This window comes from Clytia hemisphaerica, unplaced genomic scaffold, assembly GCF_902728285.1.
Source record: "Clytia hemisphaerica strain Z4C2 unplaced genomic scaffold, Clytia hemisphaerica genome assembly, whole genome shotgun sequence".
Lineage (NCBI taxonomy): Eukaryota > Metazoa > Cnidaria > Hydrozoa > Leptothecata > Clytiidae > Clytia > Clytia hemisphaerica.
The window spans coordinates 395,796-409,387 of NW_027104560.1; positions in this window are offsets into that span (position 1 = coordinate 395,796).

Here is a 13,592-nt window from a genome sequence, read left to right on the forward strand (position 1 = left end):
AAAAGAGCAACATCGGTGGTGTACTAAATCTAGATTTAGACATGGCAAAATTTCAATAAAATTTTTAAAGATTCTTAAAATAACAATATCTGTGAATGCATGTGAAGTTTATATACTTTCCCAACCCAATTTTTTCACAGTTTACTCCAAATATTAAAGATAGAGGTTTTCGCTTCAATAATTTAAAAGGCAAATAATCTGCTAGTTCTTTGTATTACAATTTGGGAAATTAAATCAACTTCACTAATTTCATACGAAAATATGGTATTCAGGCAGGATATTCATTTCAAATAAATTTTCGATTTTTTCAGGATTTTTAAAAAAATATACACAATTTGATGTTTGAGGAAAACGAGCAAGATCATATCATAGATTTTCTTCACTAAGGGATATAGTTTTACCATTAAATTTAAAACCCGGGTCTGTGACACAGGGGTGTATTTACACAAGGGTTTATTTGTCATTGCTTGAGATGATTACTAAAAATTTATTGGCAAACTCAAACCCAGTTTTATTTGATACACCCCTGTCTCACAACCCCGGTGGAACTTTTTTCCTCAGTGGGGATAAAATTTCCTATTGAAATCCCAATTGGGATAGACATTCTTTTGTATCAAGGTTAAAAAAACCAGTGGAGATGGTTTTGGAGTGCAATTTTTAAACATTGATTTTCGAATGAGGATGAAATCAAAGTCGTTTTTCCAGTGGGACCTGGAAAGTCAAGGGTACTTTTCCACTGGGGACGAAATTTTTGCTAAATTTTCCAGTGGGGCTGGGGTCCCAGTGGGTCTGTGACACAGGGGTGTATTTGTTATTGTTTGAGACAAACTCGAACCCAGTCTCTTAGTTCGCTTTATTTGATTCTGATATAATCAATCCACTGACCTTTATATACCCTGGAGGTAGTTTCTCAATCTCGGCCAAGCAAAAACTTTGACCGGAGTTTTTTGAAAAGTGGTACGCTAATGTCAGCACTACTCAATAACGGTGTAAATGCATCGAGAGCGCTGGATCTACTTTCCCTCGAAAACTTTTGATGATGTAGCGCCGTTAGACGTTAATCTTTAACACTGCAATAACTTCATTACCAATGTACCAATTCAAAAAAAGCTTGGATAAAGCTTGGGCCAGAGATATATAAAGGTCAGTGGATCAATAAGTAAAATTAAGAAGTGGTGAAAGTGGCTCTGGGTGCGTACTCAGTATGAAAGGATCCTTAAGAGAATCTGCCCAAGGTTGGCGCACCGCTTTTCTATTCAGACTCGGCTGAATACTGTTATGGATGATCTGTTATGTCCATTGGGTTTGCGCGGTGACGGGTCTGTCTGACTTTTTCGGAACAAAAGGTTGTGGTATTTTTGGAACAAAATTTTTTCCTTTATAATTTAGACACTCCTTTCTCACAGACCCACTGGAAAAATTAGTCAAAAAAATCATCCCAAGTGGAAAATTAAACTTTAATTTTTGTCCCCACTGAAAATACTTAGATAAGAAATTCTCACAGCAAAATACTTTTTCCATCCCCACTGAATTATTTGGCTGAAAACATTGGAATTCAAATCCCCAGCCATAAATAACATGGGAATATCAATCCTCATCGAGTTTTTTTTCGTTATTTTTATCCCCACTGACTGATAAAATCCCACCGGGTCTGTGGGAAGGGTGTATTTAGGATCCTCTTTCCATTGGCATTGTAATGTACTGTAATGTCGTTATTTTCTAATTGTCCTACACAAAAAACGGACACGGGGCTCTAATTTGCCCAAACTTGAAAATTGAACGAGCACTAGCGTAGACAGGAGGGGCGCAAAATCTGTGTAGGAGAGCAGATTTTTATGACACTGTAATTATTATATTATATGTATTCATATTATGAATAGATAATGACTGTGTCATAAAATCTGCTTAATCCTCCACAAATTTTGCGCCCATCTTGTTTACGCTACTAAACGGGGAAAATGTTCAGGCATAGCTGTAAACCATAACGTCTGAGATTTAAGGAGGAGAACAGGGTAGACAGTCATATGCAAAAGGGATCTATTAGAACACCCCCTTCTCACAGACCTGATATGTTTTTTTCAACCAATGGGGGTAAAAATAACGGACAAAAACTTGAAGGGGATTGATTTTCCTATGTTTTTTTATGGCTAGGGATTGAATTCCAATATTTTCGAGCCAGAATAATCAGGAGGGATGGGTTTTTCAGCGGGGACTAAAAACTAGAGTATGATTTTTCACCGGAGACGATATTTTGGCTCATTTTACCAGTGGAAAGGGGTCCCGGTGGGTCTGTGAGAAGGGGTTACATGCAGGAAAGTCATCTAGCTTTAAAAGTAATATTTATATATTAAATCTTCTTGGTGTAAAATTCTAAGACCAAAGTGTTAAAATTTAAAAAGAACATCAAACTTTACAATACAGAACTTATTTGAAATATATATTTAAACCCTTTGTAAAATATTCACACCATTTTTATAGAGACTAGATTATGATGACACAGCGTCTTTTATCTCGGGGCTGGACAGATGTCTAATTTCAAATTTCGAAGCGTTAAAATTTTATAACTGTCTTTACAGTGTACAAGAAAAAACAAAATTTGAATTATAGTACTTCAAGTTTCATCTTTATCAAATGGTCAGCTATCAAATGAAAAATGACAAATGCTATGATTTTATATTGAAAAATTTGGATTGATTGTAAAATAAACCAGCTGCGCTGGAAGCTTCGGCTTTAGAGATTAAAAGATGTGAAAGATGAGCTTGTTGAGTTAGTTGTGTTCGAACGTTGCCCACAAACTACTAATCAGAACAGATCAGAAAGCAAAGCAATAAATCTATTGCAGAGCGAGTATTAGACAGGAGACCCGTCGTGTGTTTTTTTATAATTTTATGTACACAAGACGGGTTCGAGCTGTGAGTCCAATATTGGACTCACATTTTTTACAGTGGGAAATTCGAATTTAGCGCTGTCCTCACTTACTAAAATAAAAACCAAATTTCGAAAGTTGCGCTTTCTCTAAGAAAGTGTGACCAGTAAAAGAATAACAAAATTTGATTGGCTATGTTTTCAACCGTTATTAGGATCTGAGAAATTCAAACTCTCAGCCCGTACCATGCTATACATTTCGCCATCAATTTATCAAAGAAGAAATCATAGCATGGATTCCCAGGCTAAGCGAGTATGAGAAATAATCTTAACGAATAAATAAACCAGCTGGAAGTTTAGCTCTTCTAAGTGATTACAGTACACATGCACTTTCTTGCTTAAATAACCAAGCCCATCCCCCGCCCACTCATCCTCAACTAAAAAGTTCAAAATTGGAGCTAAAGGAGATAAGCATTTAGAAGTCAATATTTCCAAGTTCTTATAAATTTATTTTTTCCTAAACTTGCCAATAGCGAAGCCATGATGCGCCGTTGATTTGATTGTCCGGATAAAATTTCGTTAATGGGATAAACTTTCGCGAGGATTTAATTTCGCAATTGGGCCTACTCGCGAAATTTAAAAATTTTGCGGGGACTTAATTTCGCGGGTGGCATTATTGGGTGGCAATATTTTCACGATTTTGTGACTTAACTGTCAATTCGTGCATTTTGGTTGTTGAAATACACATTATTAGCACTTCTTTGATGCTAGTAAACATTCAAAAAGTATTTGTTTGACAAATTTTGAGTTTTGTTTAGAAATATTTCGCGGATGAGGCCTTTCCAAATTTCCATTGAGACTTAATTTCGCGGATGACACCCAAATCCACGAAATCAGCGAAATTTAATCCCCGCGAAAGTTTATCCTATTAAAGCCATGGGTTTTTAGCTAAGCATTATTTTTTCTGCTGGGATAATACTTGGAGAAGAGTAGGATAAACCAAATAAAATGGTACAATAGTGTGTATGTAATAAATAGTGTTATATTTGGAAAAAACCTGTTTCGGGTTTGAAAAACGTTCAAAAGGAACGGTCGCCCCAGCCAAAGAAATTACGACAAAGTCCAAAAAATATCATTTTCAGTTATAACACTGTGAAAATTTCTCCGATCTTGTTCAAATTTACACAGGAATTGTGTTTTAGTATCCTTTACTGAATTCTCCTAGTGATATGTTTGTAAAAAATCTCTGTCGGGTTTGAAAAATCAAAAGGAACGGTCGCCAGCCGCGACAAAATTACGACAAAGTCCAAAAATGATCATTTTCAGCCATAATACTGTGAAAATTTCTCCAATCTTGTTCAAATTTACACAGGAATTGTGTTTTAGTATCCTTTACTGAATTCTCATAGTGATATGTTTGTAAAAAATCTGTGTCGGGTTTGAAAAATCAAAAGGAACGGTCGCCATCCAGCCGCGACGAAATTACGACAAAGTCCAAAAACGATCATTTTCAGCCATAATACTGAGAAAATTTCTCCAATCTTGTTCAAATTTACACAGGAATTGTGTTTTAGTATCCTTTACTGAATTCTCATAGTGATATGTCTGTAAAAAATCTGTGTCGGGTTTGAAAAATCAAAAGGAACGGTCGCCAGCCGCGATGAAATTACAACAAAGTCCAAAAATGATAATTTTTAGCCATAACACTGTCTGACTGTGAAAATTTCTCCAATCTTGTTAAAATTTACACAGGAACTGTGTTTCAGTATCCTTTATTGAATTCTCATAGTGATATGTTTGTAAAAAATCTGTGTCGGGTTTGAAAAATCAAAAGGAACGGTCGCCAGCCGATGATGAATACGACAATAACAAAGTCCAAAACAGGATCATTTTCAGTCATACATAACACCACAAGAAATACTGTGTATCAATGGCTGTGTTTGAAAGTTTCATTGTCAAGTTTGAAAATCCAAAAGGGACAACCAATATCATCATGAAAAATGACCAAAAGTCCAAAATAGATCATTTTTACAGCATAAAATCATGAGAAACACACGTATTTGAATTCAGTATACAGTACAACGTACAACGCACAATCAAACTTCTCATAAATCATGTCCAAAACATCATGAATAGGGATGAAAATGATCAATTTTTCACTGAGATTTGCCAGTATTTGCTACACAGTCAGCTAGTCCACTTTCGATAGCCATCTTTTTCTAAATACTTTTCGGCCAATCAAATCACAGTATTATCGGAATCAGTGATCCATTTTTGTTAAATCGGAATAGATCATCGGATTAGATAAACAGACAAAAAATGTCTTAACCATTGTCGGAAGAGAGAATTAAAGGCTCCTAGGCCGGAGCAAAAATGTATAATTGGAATGAATCCCTAGGATCATAAATACAAATGATAATTCTCTAAAGACGTTATATATGCGTGGAGATCAATCCTTATAGACTTATATTTTGCTGATAAAAATTTATTTTGATGACGACATTTAGAAACCAGTTCAGTTCTTTTGTTTAAGAGTTCTGTCTTTACGCAATCTTTTATAGTTGTATATAACTCGAGGGTACAGGTTTAATAATTCTCTTTATACAATTATTGCTAAATATAAGGGTTAAAAATGAATTCAAATAACTTAAGAGTTTATACAGAAGCAGCCACCGAGGCAAAACACGAAAAAGCCGTTCCTTTTTGCCAGCCAGGAGAAAATTTCTATAAAATGAACATAATCAGGTTGTCCGGAACGGCTCCAAATTTCCAGCTGGAAAAGAAAAATATGCCAGGAAAGTTGAACAAATTGCACGGGAACAGCTCTCAAAAAAAAAGTGTCGACCTTTTCCTTAAAATAGCCGTTCACATTTGCCAGGAGGAGATATACAAATTTATAGGAACGGCTCTTTATTTCCAGCTGGAGATAAAAAAGGAAAATAAATGTAGCAAACGTCAGAGCAATATAGATATTTCATGGGAACGGCTCTCTATTTCCAGCTGGAGATAAAAAAGGAAAAGTGTCAGAGCAATATAGATATTTTATGGGAACGGCTCTCTATTTCCAGCTGGAAATAAAATAGGAAAAATGTCAGAGCAATATAGATATTTTATGGGAACGGCTCTCTATTTCCAGCTGGAAATAAAATAGGAAAAATGTCAGAGCAATATAGATATTTTATCGGAACGGCTCTCTATTTCCAGCTGGAAATAAAAATGCAAAAATAACTGTCCCAAAATTGCCTAGAATGATTACAGTATATAATGGGAACGACACTGTATTTCCAACTGAAAAGAGGTGAAAATATAGCACTCTTGGCTCAGGCATTTGGTAGTCCTTCAAGTGACGATAGTTGAAGAGTATAACGCCATGAGAATCTATCACAGAAGTATACTTATTCCAAGGTCGAAAATCAAGTAGAAAGTTCGCAAATGGCCCTTCTGCGGAGAAAACACTACTTTAGAAGTCTATTTAAATTCTCCAAATCCGAATGTTCTGGCTATTGGGAATTTTGAAGGCACTATTCGAACATTTTGATAGCATAGCAAAGAAGCCCACCCGGTGCACTTGGTCAAAACAGGAGACGGGTATGTGCGAGCCATAAAGATATCTTTTTTCACACCTAAAAAGTCTCTCGAATGGAATGTAGATTTATAAGTTAGTCTCTGAAGAAAAGGTTCCAAAATCACGAAAATCGAGATTTTCCCTCAGAAAGGGTCAAAATTCCTAGAAATTTCGAACAAACTTGGTGAAAATCGACCAAAATTTAGGGAAAAGTCTTTCCAAGGGTTCCCAAAAAAAGTAAATTTTACCTCTCTAAGGGTCTATTTTCGGTTTTGGCTCAGATATATTCGTCACCTCCCAAACCAAGGTGACAAGATAGACTAATTAAGGTATATCTTTTCCATGTATTTTTTAAAAATAATGATAGAATTATATTGATCTAATAAGAGTACAATAAATTGAAAAATAAAATAAAAAAATAATCTATTATAATTCCTTTGAGAGTCCCTAGAAACCAGAGCAGAATGCATTTCATTTATCTAAATCCGATATCGTCTATTTCCATAATAGGCGTTTTAAGAAAAGGTGTGAGCTAAGATCGCCAAAAGGATATTTTGGGATAGTCTATTTAAAGGCATGTCACAGCATCCTAAAGATGAATTAAAGAAAATGTTAAATTACACCCCCTAAAATTAAATTAATGCAAAGAGATAGCCATAAGGAACTGTGGCATTTACTGAAACGTTTACTTAAGTCCCTTATAATAGTCCAGGTAAAAAATATTTTCGATAATATCGGGGAAACCATATATTTTCACTGAAGATCTACTTTGGAATTTATTTCAGACGATAGGAAACTCTTACCTGGAATGGTCCAACATGAGCCATGCAAGATAAATTCTCGGTCCAACATAAGCCATGCAAGATAAATTCTCACCTACAAGAAAGGAAACGAAACAAGTACACTATGTGAATGAAAAGATGGACCACTGACTCTGAGCCTTGTCATATTCGTCCTAATAAACCTTCATCCATTAGATGTGAAATTAAAATGTTTTTTTTTTCACGAGCAAAAATTGTATGCCTGATGCATTGATATTTACAACGGACTTTCATTCTCGTTAAAGAGCTATAATTATGGATAAGGCGCCCCACACTCGCGCCTTGGGTTTGACCCAATACGCTGGGTCGCACCCGGTCCATCACACCGACAGAATGTTACCTTTGAAAAGCATTGTAGCAGTAGACGTGAGTTACAAAAATGGAATAATAAAGTGAGAAATGTTCAGATATCGAAGAGTATAAACAAAATACAAACAACGGTTCTCCAATTCAAAAAGACATTTCATATCTGGCTTGAAGCAAAAGACAAAATACCAACGGTTCTCCAATCCAAAGAAGATTTCATATCTGGCTTGAAGCAAGGGAAACTATACAGGAATAATTTTAAACAAAATATCAACGGTTCTCCAATCCAAAAAAGATTTCATATCTGGCTTGAAGCAAAGGAAACTATACAAGAATAAATTTAAACAAAATATCAACGGTTCTCCAATCCAAAAAGATTTCATATCTGGCATGAAGCAAAAGACAAAATACCAACGGTTCTCCAATCCAAAAAGATTTCATATCTGTCTTGAAGCAAAAGAAACTATACAGGAATAATTTTAAACAAAATACCAACGGCTTTCCAATAACAATTCAGCAAGAGAACAAACTGCTAATAATGTGACAGTGAGAAGCTTTAAAGGTAACATTCTGTCCTACTGATGGTCCCTTTTGCAAGATTGTGTACCATTTACTAAATAGGGATCACTACCTTTTTGGTGGTGATCCAGGCTCTTCGGATAAAAAACTCTCTTCTCTAACCCAAAGAAACGGGTCTGCTCTTCTCTTTAAATCAAATGCTATGGCTAATTAGGAGAGAAAAAACCGTGGAGCCTTTTTCAATCTAGCAAATTTTAAAAACCAATATCAAGAAGCTGCCAATAAGAGAACTACACAATCTTGAAAACTGAAATCTATATACAGGAAACGATCTGATACACTGATAACAACCAAAGAAAATAACTGAAAAAACTGGAAACTGAAGCCAAGCAAAACTACCGATAGACCAAGACCAAAGGTTTATGCATCAAAAAACAAATGCCACGTCTAGATAAACGTGCCGGAACATATGTTTCATCACAACAATTCAGGAACTAAATGTCAATCTTGAACCATCAGGAACAGCACTTTCAAGAGACGATTGGTCACAAAAGCATCGGTTAATATACTTTAACATACTGAACAGATACTCCAATGTAACAAAGAACCAATATTTCATGACACAGAACGTATTCAGGAAACAACATCTCAGCAGCTTGATCCATAATGCATAAACTTTGAAGTCATTCTGGAACAATCAGCAGCAATACATTCAAGGCCAAGATGATATTGGTTAAATTACAAAAGCATCGGTTAAAACACATTTACATGAAGAACCGATACTCCAATGTAACAAAGAACCAATATTTCATGACAAAGAACGTATTCAGGAAACAACATCTCAGGAGCTTGATCCATAATGCATAAACTTTGAAGTAAATCTGGAACAATCAGCATAAATACATTCAAGGCCATGATAATATTGGTTGAATTACAAAAGTATCTGTAATAAGTGTGCTAAAATACAGAACTGATACTTCAATGTAACAACGAACCAGTATCTGTATACAACAGTAATACATTCAATTGCCAATATTGCAGGTTCCATGACTCGTAAAGAAAAACAGCAAATTTCAAAATCAAGACAAGCAGAAAATTGGCTCTGGTACAATCTTGAGTTTCTAAACAAATAATGGTAGTAAAAACCGAAATTCCGAAATGAAAAGAATGTAAAATTTCAGAACGAAGCAGAAATAAAGATCAGATATACAGATGTGAACTTTTGGTAAGATCAATCAATTTCAACATTGGAATCTTGAATTTTTACAATATGCAGACTCATTCTTTTGATAGTAGTATTATTTGACAGACGAGGAAAAGGTGATAGTTTCCCTGATGAAAAGCATTCTTTCAGATGAAGACGGAATCGAGTTTGATCATACCAAATGTCAACTGGATCGTTATCAAAAGCAAGATCAGTGGCGAATGCAATCACGAAAAGCCCACAATCATTACACCCTGTTTGACGACATACACTTTGATATTCAACATCCAGTTCTCCATCTTTTAAATATTTTCTATAACACTCCAGAAGTTGATTTTTGAGGTTTTCTGTTGGTTCCTCTTTCGAACTATCAAGCATCATAACCTTACTCCCTTTTGAGACTGAAAGGGCCCAGTGCTGCTCACCGTCATGATGCATCTGGATCCGATCTTCCTTGAATGAAAGGAATCTAGACGCATTTGCAGGGCCTTTGATGCTATAAAGTGTCTCTTGAAGACCTTTCAAATTGGGGAACTGCCTTTTTAGCATTATTCTGGCTCTATTCATAATGTTATCAGACATCCAACTACCATTACAGATCCTTCTGTCATCACCTACATTCCAATCAAAAACATCAGTTCGTATTTTATCACAACCTGGGACAACTACATTCTCAATATCATCATCGGATAAGGCAATCAATTCCTCCTTTGAAGATTTCTCCTTGTTACTAGAAGAACACCAACTGGCGGTCGATTTTGGTTCACAAGAAAATCGTTGCAGGAAATCAACACTTGATTTTAAAATTTTCAGTTTTTTACCCTTAGAATTAGAGGAAGTCTCTGCAGATCTTTTACATGTAGTCTTTTTTGTGGATTCAATTTTTCTGCTTTTGATGGGAAGTTTTTTCGTTGGTTTGTTGTCGGATTTTCGTTTCCTTTGTGGTGTTTTGGATTTACCAGACTGTTCTTTTTGAGTGGTTGAATGTGCAGTGCCTTTGTGTTCAGATTCATTCTTTGATGAAGTGTTGGCTTTCCTCAGCTGATTAGAATTCTTTTGAAAATAATTCGATATATCATTCACCTTTTTTGAATCTTTGAGTCCTTCGTCAGCAAATAAAGAATCTGAAACCTTCAGTCCACTTCTCTTGCCGTACTGAAATGGTTTATCAAAACACGACGAGTCTAACCAAACTTCTTTTCCTACTTGACCTTTGAATTTAACGAGATAGACGTATAGATGTGTGTTTGGATCAAGTTTCTTATCTAATATGTCATCAACCTCCTTAAATTCTGAGGGAAGCAATCCTTTGGAAATCTTTTGAGCAATTTTTCGATCTTCATCAAGCATAAAAGTAGCCCTTGCATGCCAGATAAAAGCTCTGGACTTTTCCATAACAACCATGTGACCGTTTTCACTTTCTTCCATACTGATTTCACCAAGGATGTTTGAGATTTTCAACCAATCACTTACAACAATTTTATCAGACATACGATAAACATGGTCCTTCTGTGGAACCTTCTCTAATGGGATTAGACGGCAGGTTGCATGTTTATCATCACTGGATGCACTCATTATAGATTTACCTTGACTATTCAAAGAGGAAACCTTGCAGACAACAACTTCATTAGCTATTTTGGCAATAACAAAACGAAAAAGCAGGACATTATGATTTTCATCTATTTCTTTGCTGTCTGGCAAAAATTTGGAAGCTATATGTCTGCGTGACCGCTCTCTGGAAACATATTCCCTTGGAATAAGAATTTTTAATGCTTGTTTCAGGTGAACTCTATTCAGCTTTCCTTTGATCAATCTTGTTATGTACCACCTTTCATCCAAACGTTCTTCTTCTGCGATCTCAAGCTCTCCGTCTGAAAGTTCAAGTTCTTTATCTGGAGTTCTCTGCTCAGCTTTAACTTCACTTTTACTAGTAGCACCTTTCATTGACGAGGTTTCTTCAATTCCACTAGAAACTACCTTTACTTTCTCTCTTGACAATTCATCATCTTCATCAGAAGTTGGTTCACATTTCTTTGCCGAGACCTCCTCGATTCCAACAGAAACCGGTTTCAATTTTTCCTCTATCAATTCATCATCTACAACAGAACTTGATTCACAATTCTTTGAAGACACTCCCTCTACATTCTTGTTTTCTACAGTAGATTCACTGTCGTCCCCTTCAGGTGTATACTCCTGATCAGCTCTTTTTTGTTCCTCTTTATCCTCAGGGTTCAAAAAATCAATAATTTTCTTCTCCTTTTTTTCAGCCTTTGAAGTTAGTAGTTCACTTGGATTTAAATTCCTCAATTTGTCTAAGGCATAACCGTCATTTAAGGTCCCATCAAATTGGCTCTCATAGGGCACATCATGATTGAAACTTCTAAGAAAATCAAAATCTCCATTGTCTTTCACAAATTTTGCACCTTCAGGGCAATGTTTTTTGAACAATTCGATCCCTTTTAGCACCCCAGCTCTATAAGCTTTTCGTTGACCATTTCTGAATTCTTCATAGGTATCAGGAAATTTGTAGTCTGATGAGCTTTGAACTTTTTTCCATTTGTGTGACAATCTCCTTCTGTTTGTGGAAGCATGCTTTTTACCACCTCTGGCCATGATATTCTCCTCAGATAATTGGTTTGCCTGAACTTTTGATAATCTACTAGAAATATCAGACAACGTGGGCTGTGCATCAAGAGACTGAAGATGATTTGTTTTCCCCTGAAGTTCACTAATAATCCGCTCTGTGGTTTTGGTACCACATTTGAAAGGAGAAAGGGCAGAGGGACCTAGATCACGGAAATGGGCAAAAATTGCTAGCATGTGACAGGTAGCAGCAGTAAACAAGATTTCAGCTGTCTTATAGCACCCATATGTAAGAAACCTTCCTCTTTTAGATGGATTTTTTGCTGCACCACTTGTGGCATTTAACCTCTTCTTCTTCAATTCTAAAATCTTTCGCCAAATTCGAAAAACTGTTATCCCCTCAGAAATCTTTTCCTGCATCACGATTGGGTTTGAGTCTGGATTTATAAAAGGGTCAAAAAGTGCAACAACACCTCTGATGTACAATACAGTACCTGCGGATTCGGGTACATGATCTTCGAGTAATTCAGCGACAGACAATGTGAACACCTTCAGGGCAGCATCACTATTCTGGTCTAAATAACGAGCAAACAAAAGATCACTATTGCTAAAGTCACAGGAAACACCACTATCATCGGCTATCTGCTTCAACTCTTTCAAATGATTAATGGTGACAATGTAAGAGTCTGTCTTTGATGGAAAAATGTTTAAGTCAAGTGTTGTGTATTTCAGGCATTTGAGAAATAAACGAAGATTATGATCGTAGTCTAAGTAGGCAATGGAAGGAAGAGGTCCAAAATAAGGTGCTGCAAATTTGCTTTCCCCACAACCAAGTGTCAAATACTTCACACCAGCATTTATGATTCTGGACTGAGGCGTCATCAGTGCAACAGCAGCTGCTAACTGAAACCCAGCGGAATCTGTTGAGTGTCCCAACAGATTCACTGGATTCTCTCTCAAAACCTCACCGTCAAGAAAACAAAATTTTCGTACTACATCCCAAATTTTCAGAAGGTTAGGGGCACAGTAGTCTGAATTTGGAGTTGGCCAGAACAAAAAGACTAATGGCTTTGACATGACACCCGAAGCTGCCACAAAATTGTGAATGGCAGTGTCCTTGGCAAAAGAATTAGAAGATTTCATTTCTTTGATATGATCTTTCAACGCAGAGAATTCATCTACTGATGTTTTGTCTGATATTACATTCTTCAAAAAATCACGAGAGTCCTCCCATTTGCTAATATCAGGATCCCAACATTTTCCAATCAGTTCAATTTGGTTACCTTTTCCAACCACAGGAGATAAGAAACGCAAAGTCCTAGCCTCATCAGACGCTTCAATAACAGGCCCACCACAATACAAATCAACAGCTTTATCAAAAACATCTTCATTTAAGCCAACATGCAATTTGTTCTCTTTGGAATGCTGCTGAACACAAGTTTTGCTGGGTAAGCAAAATAAGTCTTTGAGATCACTGTAGCTAGTAACGCCTAGTTTATTCTTGTACAGGACAGCAACATCTTTAATCAGGTTTGTATATTTGTGATTGACACCTGATTTAAGTTTTCCCACTATATTCTGTAATATTTCCATTTGAATACTGTCCCTTTTGTTTTCCGGTTGCATAAGAGAAGCTAGATCTACGATAAGTTTTTTCACATTTCCATCCGAACATGACCTCAGAATCATCTGTTCCCATGTTTTCTTTTCATTTTGTACTCTGTTAAAT